The sequence below is a fragment of the Squalius cephalus genome (genome assembly GCF_949319135.1).
Source record: "Squalius cephalus genome assembly, chromosome: 5".
Classification (NCBI taxonomy): Eukaryota; Metazoa; Chordata; class Actinopteri; order Cypriniformes; family Leuciscidae; genus Squalius; species Squalius cephalus.
The window spans coordinates 47,539,962-47,553,146 of NC_137126.1; the positions used below are offsets into that span (position 1 = coordinate 47,539,962).

The 13,185-nt window shown below is 35.6% G+C and overlaps 1 protein-coding gene and 2 long non-coding RNA genes across 3 annotated transcripts in view; 1 reads left to right on the forward strand and 2 right to left on the reverse strand.

The window, feature by feature from the left end:
• LOC307158859 (thiosulfate:glutathione sulfurtransferase) overlaps positions 1-13,185 on the reverse strand; it is a 99,124-nt gene that overhangs the window by 5,172 nt on the left and 80,767 nt on the right. The window lies entirely within an intron of this gene.
• LOC307159627 lies at positions 6,054-8,720 on the forward strand. The gene is made up of 5 exons (XR_013821422.1): positions 6,054-6,130; positions 6,790-6,891; positions 7,577-7,680; positions 7,830-7,945; positions 8,562-8,720. It is a non-coding gene; the product is annotated as an uncharacterized lncRNA (long non-coding RNA).
• Positions 11,339-12,904, reverse strand: LOC307158865. The gene is made up of 3 exons (XR_013821289.1): positions 12,799-12,904; positions 12,038-12,139; positions 11,339-11,404 (listed from the first exon to the last, which is right to left on the reverse strand). It is a non-coding gene; the product is annotated as an uncharacterized lncRNA (long non-coding RNA).

Below are 13,185 nucleotides of genomic sequence, written 5' to 3' on the forward strand. Positions count from 1 at the left end.
AACTGGCACAGTATTATCAGTGTGAACACACAGCATTCATAGAAATAGAATGAAAAATTATGTATTTTCAACAATAAACATTACAAATGATATATACACAACATGATATGATACTTTTGCAGTTACGTTTTATTTCCAGACTATATTATATTCTGACCCTTACGTGGCCTCACACACTGCAGTCCTGTAACCTGTAATGACAACTTTTGGGTGAGTTACTACGTTCTGCAGACACGCAATAGAGTTCTGATGTTCCAGCAAATAGTTGTGACAATCGAACTTACAGTTTAGAGAATAAGAAGAGAAATGTGCCAAAGCAACTGAGAAAAACTGTACTAGTTTGAAAAAAAAGGAAAAAACATCATTTTTTGATGATCACTTGAGATTAGGACTGAAGATTTTGATAATTTACCATAATATTACTAAACAATTCACTATTTAGTAATATTATATTCAAATATACATCAAAATGTAGATACTATGTCATGAAGTTCATCCACAGGTTTTCTCGGTTTTCCAGGAGAACAGAACAAAAACGCTTTGACATATATATTTCACAATTTCGCAATTTGTGTGGGCTTCGCTTCAGTGAAGTTTCTCCAGAAACAGTTCTGAAACAGTTAGAAATCCACCAGGCGTGACACCAGACAACCAGTCTATAGTGTCTGACGAAGAGCCTAGGTGCTCGAAACGTTACCATCTGTGTGAGAGTCTACTATTACATTTTTGATATTTTTTGGAGCCGTGGTGTGCTGACTTTTTTCTGCTTTTTATTATTTCCCTTGTTGAGCAAAACATTGTTTTGCTGTAGATGTGCATGCTTTGGGTCTGGTTTTACTATAGACAACCAGCAAATGCAACTCCCAAGAAAAAGATATTGAGATACTGATAAAAAGATACTGAGATCTGAAAACAGCCACCATGAATTAAGTCTCATGAGCAGTTCTGAATCCACATAATCACAGGATTTACAGGATTTTTTTTATACAATTTGGACTTTTTATGTCCCTTCAAGCAGATCCTTAAAACAGTTTAAATAATAAACAATTTATTAATTTACTAACAACATAGAAATACTTTATAGATTAAATAACATTCACAATGCAATGATCAAAAATATTTTATTTTTTTTAAATAATATTTTGTTTTATTCAACACATTGCAACACAGAAAACACTGCCTGAGACAAGGGGGGGGGGGGGGAGAAATAATAACAAAATCAAGTAAGACAGCACAATATAAGTAGATATGATTAAGTGAAAAATACAATTGAACAAATAGAAAATGTGTAGAAAAAAACGCATAATTTTATGGCAACCTTTTAGATCCAAGACATCAAAATATTTGTCCAAATAGTTAACAAGTTAAAAAGTCGTCTGGTACATTAATTGGAAATTAATTTACAAGGAATATGTGACTCAATTTAACGACAACTTTGGACCAAGAGGCTTTAATATGTGACAGTCCCATTATAAACAACAGGTGTAATCTCCTGTTTCTTACATTTGAAGAAGAGTGGAGAATGAACTGAATTTATTAGGTGTGATATGTAAGATGTGGAAGATCTTTAGTTGAATCACTCTTGTCCTATTGCATAGAGAGAGTGTTACGGCTGGCTCATATACCGCAACATAAAAGAGGCAAACAACAAATGCTTTAACAATAAACCAATTTATTGTCAAATCAAGCAAAATAAGTATTAAACAATCAAAAGAAATCCAACGTCTAGGGGAAAAACACACGCGTGTGGTTACTAAATGAACAATATCTGGCACTAAAAATAAATATGGGAAAGCAAAGATACCAAAAGGAATAACGTGAGAGACAAGTGAGATAAGTGAGAGCTCCTACTCCAAGTCACAGGTCTTTATACTAACACGTATGGTGAGTTAATTAGGGATTGAATACACCTGTTGCCCAACTACCGTCTGCAATACGCAGCAGAGCCAGCAGGGGCAAACAGGCAGGCGTAACAGAGAGTCCAAACCTTCTCCCGTTCCTCTCCTGAAACGTCCATCCAAAACTCCGGTCAATCTGTGCTTCAGTGTTTTAACTCTACCATAAGAGCATAAAGCTTTAAAAATAAGAGCTCTGCTTCAGTGAAGAAGGTTCAGGAGGATCTTCTCGACATTGAGTTGGCTAGTTAGAGGTAAGCGTTGTGCTTTTGAACACACAGTCTAGGGGCCCTATTTTAACGATCTAAGCGCGTGTCCGAATCCACTTTTGCTAGTTTAATGGCGGGAAAAATGGTCGGCGCTCCCGGCGCATGGTCTAAAAGGGTTGTCCCTATTCTCTTAATGAGTAATGGGTGTGTTTTGGGATTTACGTGCATTAAACCAATCAGAGTCTCATCTCCCATTCCCTTTAAATGCCAGTTGCGTTCGCGCCATGGCAGATTCTCCATTTAGGCCTACATGACGGAATTTGATAGTGGAAAGGTCGAACGCGTCTCCAGAGCGCAAACGGAACTGTAATCTTGTTCATCTCAACCTTACATCATTCCAAACCTGTATGATCTCTCTTCTTCATTATTGTTCACCAGAGCAGCATTTTGAAAATGAAATAAGCAAAACCCACAAATACCAACAGAAAGTATTTCACATGATATTGTATTTCTTAATTTCCCCTGCAAAAGAGAAGCGTTTAGCTCTGCTCTGCCCAAGGAAGTGCAAATGTGTGGACAGGTATAACCATAAAAATATGAAATGTAATTTCTATCTTAAATTGGACATGAAATGTAAAGTGTGATGAGATACTATGTCATGAAGTTCATCCACAGGTTTTCTCGTTTTTCCAGGATAACAAAAAAAAAAACGCTTTGACATATATATTTCACAATGTATGCAATTTGTGTGGCTGCGCTTCAGTGAAGTTTCTCCAGAAACAGTTCTGAAACAGTTAGAAATCCACCAGGCGTGACACCAGACAACCAGTCTATAGTGTCTGACGAAGAGCCTAGGTGCTCGAAACGTTACCATCTGTGTGAGAGTCTACTATTACATTTTTTACATTTTTTGGAGCCGTGGTGTGCCGACTTTTTTCGGATTTTTATTATTTCCCTTGTTGAGCAAAACATTGTTTTGCTGTAGATGTGCATGCTTTGGGTCTGGTTTTACTATAGACAACCAGCAAATGCAACTCCCAAGAAAAAGATAGCTTGATACTGAGATATTGAGATACTGATAAAAAGATACTGAGATCTGAAAACAGCCACCATGAAGTCTCTGAGCAGTTTTACAGTTTTTTGGGGTTTTTTTATACAATTTGGGACTTTTTGTCATAGGAACATTTTGTACTCTGGTACTCTGGGATCGGGCCGAACTCCGAGCTTGGAGCCCTCCCCCCGGACAGCACGCCAAATACGCATTCAACTTTACTCCCTCTAATTGTATGCAAGTGTCAACTAGTGAATTTCAATTATTCATTCATTAAGGGACCCGATGCCGCACAGAGTCATACGCCCATTTTTTCGTGGATCTCACGGACACAGCCTCGCCAGTCTGATCTTGGTCAGAGGGTGCAGGGTTTGCTAATACCTCTTAAGTCGGTTGCCTACTGCTCACTCATACAAAAAAGTGTAGTTTATTTAGCCACTTCCGTACAACTTGCCAAGTCAGTGATAGACAGAAATCAAAAGGTCTTCAGATGACGTGCCTACTGCTCCGTTCATATGCGCCTTTAGTTTGACCTATCCTGGAGACAGATCTGCGGTAGCACCAGCCTCCTCATGATCTACTGGTCATAATGATTTCAGGAGAGTCCAGACTAAATCATATAACATTTTATTTGTCAGGTAAAAATTGTATCATGCCAATTACACAAAGAAATGATTAAAAGCCAATTCAGAAATAATAAATACATTAAATCAGTTGCTCAAATATTACTCCAAGAGTAAGAAATGCATTCCTGACAGAGACACGCAGTGGTGTGTGAGTGTGTTCCTAGTGTAAGACTCTGGAGAACACTGACACACTGCACTGCATGGGGGTTTTCAGGTTCCCAAAGACTGCTCTGCCACTTACCCTTAAATACCCAGACCAGAACAATATGGTTATACCAATATTTTTTAGAGTTGTTTTGGGTCAATTCATGTACCTCAGGGGGTAACACCTGGTTTCGGGGGAGAGGAGAGAATTATCAGATATCTTGAAGAGACATCACCCAGAGAGGAGAACAGGATTCTCCTAAGTTTTCAATCTTTCTCATAATACCAATGACTGCAATGAAATTAAGACCATTTTACCAATCGCACTGAGACATGGAACCATCATTTAGGGGGATTCTAAAGCTTTGTATGTCATTAATTATGGTGCAAGAATCCCCATAAGGAACCACACCGCCAAAGATAAATTGTGATTAATAAACCCAAGTAACTTGCCAAAGTGGTAGGTCCTAGAAAAAAAGAAAAGAAAAAAACCTTTAAGTGGTTATTTGTAGCAGAGATGTGTACACTGTAAAAAGTGAACAGTTGGATCAACTTAAATTATCAGATTTTTCTCGATAAAACGTGATCATTTAAGTTGAGAAAACTTAATTTCTTTAGGTGTTACCAATTGAAGTAATTTTTTTTTAGTTGATCCAACTATTCACTTTTTACAGTGTATGTTGCTTGTGTTAAAAAAAAAAAAAATTAATCTAACTTAATTATTTTTTTAATAATTGAGCCAAAACCAAAATGTGTTAGGTTGTGTCCCGCTCTCCCCTACTAGTCACAATTGGAATACATACTAGTCAGAACTGAATAATTGATATCTGAATGACAGATCCCCATAGAAGTCAATGGCAAAAAAAAAAAAAAAAGTTACTTGACACAAAAGAATAGTTACTAGTGACTACTGAAATAAGTGGGGGTTCTATCTAATAATAAGTAGTAACTAATGAATAAGTACTAGTATAATAAATACGTTCTAGTACCAATTTATTAGGCACTATAATCTATAGTGAATAAGCACTAGTATCTTTTAAAAAGGTACTAGTATCTAAAGAATAGGCACTAGTAGGCTACCTAAAGCATAAGCACTAGTACTTAATGGAATATATAGTCTAAAAAAATCTAAAAAATAACTGCTAGTACAGCCCGGTCTCACCCCAAAACGTCACATACTGACGCGTCTTGACCAAACGGCAATATACGACGAAAACAACCCTGTATCACATGAAATACGTTCTGAGGAAACTATTTTGCAAATCGCAATTACGTTACATGCCAACATATAAGCAGTGCTATTACGTTGGTCCTTAACCTAATATAAGCAGTGCTATTACGTTGGTCCTTAACCTAATATAGCCAATCTATTGCAGTGCTATTACGTTTGTCCTGAACATAATACATCCAAAGCAGGTTTCTTTTCACACGTAGCAGCTATGCTGTTCATTTTGTTTAAATTATTTACTCCCTTTTTCTCATTGGGCTACAAAATATTATCTATGCCAGGGCGAGTCAAATGGCGGCACCCAGATCATTTTTATCTGGCCTTTTGATGTTTAAAACCCCTCGCAATCTGATATCAAAGTCCCCGCAAAGGTTTAGCGCGTTCAGCGGTGAATTTAACAACGCACGTGATCATTCAGCGGTGAGTTTAACAACGCAGCGGTGAATTTAACAACACTCAACTGCTGGTAAAACGGCATTCAGAGGTGAGTTTGCCCTAAGCAACCCTCAACTGCAGGCAAAACGACATTCAAAGGTGAGTTTAACAACGCTCTAAGATGCTTGCAAGTAATTGCAGTTTTAGCGTTTTCTTGTCATAGGTAGGACACTGCTTTAAGAAGCTGGATAACGTATTTTTATCGGAGGTTTGATTAAAAACTGTTGAGTCAGGACAATAAGTTGTGTTTAGAAACTTTAGATTTATGACGATAAATGACATTTGGTGCATTTATAATTTCTTCTATCATTTTTCGAGAAGAGAAGCTGTTTAATTAGCATTTATTCACGAGATCATATGTATTTATATATATATATATATATTAATGTTATTATTTCGGTCTTATTGCCAGGGAAGATGGATTGCTTTGCTGTTTATTGATATTTTTAAAATTATATTTTATCAGTAGGAAATCGCGCTGAAGAAGTCTCGTTCCGAACACATCGCGATATGTGGCATCAGTTCACGTGTGTCAGATGTTGGTAAGTAAATACCTAAATACGCTGTCCTAATAATGTGTGATATAATGTCTTTTCTGGTTTTTGATATTAATCTGCCATTATGCCATCTCCACGGAGACTTTGCGTTTCATTGCTTTCTAATTTAAAACAGGGTGATTAACACTGCCTGTCACGTGACGTGCTATAGGCCTAGATATTCATATCAGATTAAAAATAGTACAATTAGTTCCAAAGTTGTATTTGTAGTAGAAGCACAGTAAAAACAACACTTACCATGCTTTTACCACAGTAACATTAGTTTTACTGTGATAAGTGTAGTAAAAAGACAGTAATCACAAAACTTGCCATGCTTTTACCACACTATTTGTAGTTTTAATGTGGTACTTATTGTAAATGCACAGTAACCACAACACTTACCATGCTTTTACCACAGTAACCATAGTTTTACTGTGATTGGTTTAGTAAAGGACAGTAATCACAAAACTTACCATGCTTTTACCTCAGTATTGATTGATAGTTTTAAAGTGATATTTGTTGTAAATGCATATTAACCACAACACTTGCCATGTTTGTAAGGCTTTATAATGTAACATCCAATATTTGTAAGGTATATCAGTACTTTTTCCATTAAATAATCCTATATATTATACATAATGATATTTTCTTTTCTCTTTTTTCAGCTGAAAAGACCAAAAGGGCCTTTCGGACTCAGTCAGCCCATTATTGTTTGAGGAGAAGTAAACGGAGGAGACGGACAGCTGCAAAGGCAAATATTCGCAATGGTATGTACGTGTTGGTTTTAACCCTAAATCAAACATTTTATCAAGCATTTGTTGTTTCTTAAAACTTTTCTCACAAAACCCATAGCCCAGTCAGTACAAACATAGACTGAAAGTCTTGATAATTCACAAGATTTAACAAGTTGTCAAATTTGTACGATACTCGTACATATTTGTACACTCGTACACAATCCTGCAGCTTTTACTCCTAGTGCTGTCATTGACTACTGCCTCAATTCCTGTACATATTTATCGCGATATTTGTAAATCAGTTGCGCCCCTTCTTGGAAAGTAGTCGCACTGTAATATAAACAGATAGTTTATATTAATTGCAAATTGGTCCCCGTCTGTTTATGTTCCAGTGATACATGATGTCTCTCCACACCTCATAACCTACCTCTGTTTGCAAGAGTGGAAAAGCTTATCTGACTTGTCACATGACATCAGATACTCGATTATTTTGTCATAATCAGATCAGTTACACTGCTGATAACTGTCCCGTTTGCATGTAAATCATTTTCATATGATTATTGCTTGCTATTAAAGACATACTTTTATTCATAGAAATGCCCACATATCAGTGAACTTAATACATAAAAATGCTTTTAACATTTAATTATGCAACACTCTTCACAGAAAACATATTTGCAAGTAATATATTAAAATTACCTTCCTTTCTGTTTTGCAGGATTACTTAGTCCTTTTTTTTAAAGCTCTACCAATATCAAACTCAACCCTCACAAGAGCTACTAGTGAGTCGCAGCGAATCTTGCCGTGATCAGCCCTTCCCAGGTGAAGTTTCTTAATATATCAGTATTTACTCATCAAATGTTCTCTCCCTAATCATATGGTAAATTAACTTATTTATAACTGTCTTAATTTGTGTTTCAAGAACAACAGTAATTGCACATAGAGTAAGTCGAGACTTTCTTGTTTTACAGCCGAGAAGGAAGACCAGTCCTTATATCAACGCAAGCTAATCGAATAAGTCCTTTGTTTCGGGTGAGGAAGGAACATCTGGTGCCCAAAGACGACAGAAAAGTGTGCGAGTCCATTGGTATGTCTTGTATTGAAACAATGCTGTAATATGTAGTACATAATTTGATGTTGACAATTTTACATTGAACAGGTTATCACTTGGTTTTTGACCAAGTGAAGCTCTTGAAACAATTGACAGAAGAGTATGTTGTCTGGAAAGAAATCAAGCATCACTGGTAAAGGCTCAAAAGAGACCATGCCTTTCTAAAAGATCTTTTAAAATATGTTGCTGTTGATATGGGTAAAACTGTTTTTGTTCAGTACTTAGCTTATATTATGTGCTGCAATATATATATATATATATATATACTTCAATGTGTATATTATATAATGTACTGACTGCTGCTTTGTAAATTTATGTAAGGAACAGGCAACTCTGGCCCTTTGCATTCTACTTTTTGAGGTTAGCTAAGAGTTAACCTCCAAACCTAATCAAGCACATCTGAAAATTTTAACCAAAGTCTTCAGGTTTACTTCTAGACAATAGGCAGGAGGGTTTGAGGTCGGAGCTAAATGTGCAGGACAGTGGACGCTGAGGGCCAGAGTAAACCATCACTGCTTTAAATAAAGCAGAACATAAGCTGACCTGACTGTCCATTAAACAACTTGGTTTCTGTTTTTTGTTTTACTTTCAGACCAGGACTGGAGAACGCCTGACAATGGGATGTTGAGACTTCTTCTTCTGGTTGAGAAAAAGCTACACCACATCAGTGATCACATCTTCTGTTCTTCAACTGAACAAACTGTTAAGACGAGGAAGAAGAACACGATAGAGACATACAGGGAAGAGCAAGAAACCAGTTTATCACAGCTAAACTGGTTTCTTGCTCTTCCCTGTATGTCTTTATCGTGTTCTTCTAATGAATCATTATTTTCCAACACAATATCAAATCTGTTTTCTGTAGGTGACTGAATATGATTATCTGGCACTCGTTTTGTGGCTTCAGCAGCTGTGAATGGATTCATATGATGTTAATGTATTTTTGAAGACACATTTTTATTTATCTTGAATCTCATTTGTCTTTATGCTACTTTATCAACTTTATGCTTTGTTCTCCAATAAAGTGTTGTTTAATAAAGTATGGTGACTATTGTGTTTTGAAAGTGGTGTTTGGTACAGTAAATAGAAATTTTTATTTGAGAAATTTTAATTTCTTATTTCTTTAAAAATAACTACATATAATTAATAACATATAAATAATTACATATAATTAATGACCATGATTCTTTTTCTTGGGACATAAAAATTTAGATCTGGTTAATGATATATGGGACAACAATGCAACAAAAGTTGCACATACTTGCATGTATGCCAGTTTGCAGTGAAATAAAAGGAAGCTATGTGAATAACAAGAGGCTGCAGTGGGCTATCTTGCTATAAATACTTAAAGCTTAATTGAAGATAATCCATGTTGATCATTCTAGTACTCTATATAGTATACTCTATATATCACTGATGTCAGGGATATAAGCAGCAAGAGGGGGTGAAAAGGAAATGTTGGCACTGTTTTTTTGTTGTTTTACTGAATGGTGCATTATCCTTGTGTAATAGTAATAGTATGTGTAGATTATACTGTCCTTCCACCCCCAGGACCCCAGCAATGGCCCCCCAGAAGAGCAAACAAATGCACATTTCAAATGGCTGTAACTCAAAGTCCGGTTATGTATCAAAGAGAAAATTGGCTGGACAACTGCTTATGCTATGTTTAATAAATAATGTTGGCCACAGTTTTCAGACATATATGGAAAGCTGGCATAAAGGTTATTTTTAAAGTGCTCACAGTAAAATATCAAATTTCAGCCTGTCCCTGATATATGTCATAAAGGTTTGCTCAATGAACAAATTTAGATATCCAGTTGTCCATTAAATATATTATTTATTTAACATTTATTGTTTTATTACTAAACGTTTTAAACTACATTACCCACATATCTCTGTCATTCTATCAGTGGAGCAGGATGCATTGTACTGTAGTTCATTGAAATGTGCAGACATGCTTAGGGTTAGGGTTAGGATCTCGGTAAAGGAGTAATTTCTCACAACATAGAGACACTTTATAGTTAGCTTAATGTATAACTAATGTAATAATAACACCAAAACATACTTTGTAATATGAAGCGCCGTTTTATATGGGTTAAACGATTGTCCAATCACAGCGAGCTCTGCGATAAAGTCACAGCCAATACAAACCCAGCTGAACAGATGCGTCACACTTACATGCCCATTTATGGTAAACGATGACAGATCTCTTCTGGTTCCGGCTGCAGGGATAGATACCTGTCTATGGATAGATACCTTAAATATTTTATATTTAGGCTGTTAAACATGCATTCCTTCTAATTAAATTATAAAACTCATATTTAAAAACAAAAGACTCCTTTGTGTGGTTACCATCCAAAAACGAGTTCACATGATCAATGACACAAATTTGCTTAGACTGATGCATAAATACATTTGAAAGAGAAACTTTTTTTCTAAGCAATGGCCTACAGCAGGGTAGTTTTGCAGTATTTTAATTAAAAATAATTACATGTACTAAAGTGCTTCTAACATTTACAGTGTATGTATAGTATATTAAAGGTATATCAATTATATTCAAATAAATGTAACAAAAGCACAATGAATGGACACCATTTTGAAAGCTTATTCCAATATTTAATGTCAAACTGTTTAAAGACAAATGTAGCGCCAAAACTACTGCACAACAGTATAAAAAAAAATCAGTTAATTAAATATCCAGATACAATCGATTATAGTGACACATAAATTAACGTTAAAAAATTGCTATGATGAAGTTATATATTTACAAACCAAGAGATGAGATTCAACTTTGATATGTGAACATACATTTGTTTCTTCGCTTTCAAGAACAAATAGGCAAAAACATAAGCACAACATTTTTCCATTCTCAACTTTCATTCTACATCCTTGTGATTATTGGTCACTTTTATTGTAACTATGCAATGAATATGTCCTTTAGCAAAACACCTGATGAGCACTGACCCTTTTTTATAAAGGCATTAGGCAGAAATCAAGTACAGTTTATGAAGCTAAAAGAGAAAACAAAATGCTTTAACAATATGGAAAAAGATAAATCACTATTTTCAATATTGGTTCTGCATATATCAAAGAGATCACGAGGAGGAGTGGGACTTCACATGAAGACTTTCAGAAACTGAGACAGAGCAAAGGGTGCACCTCGCTGGACACATCCTACGCATGCCCAAACAACAACACCCAAACACAGTGATGAAGTGGACACTGGACACCGCCAGGAGAATGCAGGAGACAGTGAAGACCAAGGAAGACACGGAGACAGATGTTTCACGAAGACCTGAAGAATGTCAGTGTCCCATGGGAAGATGTGGAGAACTTGGCCACGGATCGAATACGCTGGAGGACACTTGTTGACCAATGTGCCCAGCACAGGACTTGATGATGACGTTGTGAGTTTATCCATAACTGCGGGATATTTTTCTGTGAAGAGTGTTGCATAATTAAATGTTAAAAGCATTTTTATGTATTAAGTTCACTGATATGTGGGCATTTCAATGAATAAAAGTATGTCTTTAATAGCAAGCAATAATTATATGAAAATGATTTACATGCAAACGGGACAGTTATCAGCAGTGTAACTGATCTGATTATGACAAAATAATCGAGTATCTGATGTCATGTGACAAGTCAGATAAGCTTTTCCACTCTTGCAAACAGAGGTAGGTTATGAGGTGTGGAGAGACATCATGTATCACTGGAACATAAACAGACGGGGACCAATTTGCAATTAATATAAACTATCTGTTTATATTACAGTGCGACTACTTTCCAAGAAGGGGCGCAACTGATTTACAAATATCGCGATAATTCCGTACACGAATTGAGGCAGTAGCCAATGACAGCACTAGGAGTAAAAGCTGCAGGATTGTGTACGAGTGTACAAATATGTACGAGTATCGTACAAATTTGACAACTTGTTAAATCTTGTGAATTATCAAGACTTTCAGTCTATGTTTGTACTGACTGGGCTATGGGTTTTGTGAGAAAAGTTTTAAGAAACAACAAATGCTTGATAAAATGTTTGATTTAGGGTTAAAACCAACACATACATACCATTGCGAATATTTGCCTTTGCAGCTGTCCGTCTCCTCCGTTTACTTCTCCTCAAACAATAATGGGCTGACTGAGTCCGAAAGGCCCTTTTGGTCTTTTCAGCTGAAAAAAGAGAAAAGAAAATATCATTATGTATAATATATAGGATTATTTAATAGAAAAAGTACTGATATACCTTACAAATATTGGATGTTACATTATAAAGCCTTACAAACATGGCAAGTGTTGTGGTTAATATGCATTTACAACAAATATCACTTTAAAACTATCAATCAATACTGAGGTAAAAGCATGGTAAGTTTTGTGATTACTGTCCTTTACTAAACCAATCACAGTAAAACTATGGTTACTGTGGTAAAAGCATGGTAAGTGTTGTGGTCACTGTGCATTTACAATAAGTACCACATTAAAACTACAAATAGTGTGGTAAAAGCATGGCAAGTTTTGTGATTACTGTCTTTTTACAACACTTATCACAGTAAAACTAATGTTACTGTGGTAAAAGCATGGTAAGTGTTGTTTTTACTGTGCTTCTACTACAAATACAACTTTGGAACTAATTGTACTATTTTTAATCTGATATGAATATCTAGGCCTATGGCACGTCACGTGACAGGCAGTGTTAATCACCCTGTTTTAAATTATAAAGCAATGAAACGCAAAGTCTCCGTGGAGATGGCATAATGGCAGATTAATATCAAAAAACAGAAAAGACATTATATCACACATTATTAGGACAGCGTATTTAGGTATTTACTTACCAACATCTGACACACGTGAACTGATGCCACATATCGCGATGTGTTCGGAACGAGACTTCTTCAGCGCGATTTCCTACTGATAAAATATAATTTTAAAAATATCAATAAACAGCAAAGCAATCCATCTTCCCTGGCAATAAGACCGAAATAATAACATTAAAAAATATATATAAAAATACATATGATCTCGTGAATAAATGCTAATTAAACAGCTTATCTTCTCGAAAAATGATAGAAGAAATTATAAAAATATAGCTTTCTGCACCAAATGTGCAGAAAGCTATATTTTTTATCATTTCTTCTATCATTTATCGTCATAAATCTAAAGTTTCTAAACACAACTTATTGTCCTGACTCAACAGTTTTTAATTAAACCTCCGATAAAAA